The sequence below is a fragment of the Diachasma alloeum genome, unplaced genomic scaffold (genome assembly GCF_001412515.2).
Source record: "Diachasma alloeum isolate Michigan unplaced genomic scaffold, Dall2.0 Dall_scaffold_00353, whole genome shotgun sequence".
In the NCBI taxonomy this organism is placed as follows: domain Eukaryota; kingdom Metazoa; phylum Arthropoda; class Insecta; order Hymenoptera; family Braconidae; genus Diachasma; species Diachasma alloeum.
The window spans coordinates 4330-4530 of NW_021680492.1; positions in this window are offsets into that span (position 1 = coordinate 4330).

A 201-nucleotide genomic window follows, 5' to 3' on the forward strand; every position below is an offset into this window, starting at 1 on the left:
CATCGCCGTGACTATTCGCACCATTGCGTGAGTCACTCCCGTACACTCCGTACACTCCATGCATGCGTGAAGTTTGTGTGTTTCACGCAGCCGAATTTTCATACTGCTGTGTATTTCACGCAGTTGAAGTTTCATACTACTGTGTGTTTCACGCAGTTGAAGTTTCATACTACTGTGTGTTTCACGCAGTTGAAGTTTTAT